We start from the raw sequence: 560 nt of genomic DNA, 5'->3' as shown, positions 1-560 counted from the left end.
TTTAGAGTTTTATTTTGTGTTAATGATGCATGTTGCTAGCCTGGAAATCCAGACTGAATTAAGCTTAGTTTCACATTTGTTTCTCTCCACTATTAGGCTCGCATTCAGGTCATCCCAAACATTGGCCTGGTTAGAAAACAACCTGGAAAGTCTACATTTTATATATATATATATATATATATCTATTTTGTAATATTTTATTTAGAATTCAGCATTTAAAAAAACAAATGTGACAATGATATTTGAAATAAATTATAATTATCAATTGTTTTTGTTACAAATAAAATCCAGCAAACAATAGTCAAAATTTATTTCAATAGCCCTAATAAAGTCTCTGCTTTACGGCTATAGATTTGTTTTATTTTCAGAAAAAAATCTTACACTTAAGGAGAAAATGTCATAATTCTGAGAATGAATTTCTTAGTATTAGTATGCCTTGTGAATTCGAGCCCTGAGATCTTACCATCCTCAATTAGTAACTTGTACACAACTACGGTTTAAAAATGCTGATTCACAAAATACTTACCGTAAAACTTCAATTAAATACACACAATCTCAAA

General features: G+C 28.6%; 1 protein-coding gene across 2 annotated transcripts in view; it reads left to right on the top strand.

The window, feature by feature from the left end:
• prdm11 (PR domain containing 11) overlaps positions 1-560 on the top strand; it is a 362,582-nt gene that overhangs the window by 58,115 nt on the left and 303,907 nt on the right. The window lies entirely within an intron of this gene.

The sequence above is a fragment of the Oncorhynchus keta genome, chromosome 17 (assembly GCF_023373465.1).
Source record: "Oncorhynchus keta strain PuntledgeMale-10-30-2019 chromosome 17, Oket_V2, whole genome shotgun sequence".
NCBI lineage: Eukaryota > Metazoa > Chordata > Actinopteri > Salmoniformes > Salmonidae > Oncorhynchus > Oncorhynchus keta.
The sequence above is the reverse complement of the archived record's forward strand: the minus strand, read 5'-3'. Positions and strand labels throughout refer to the sequence as shown.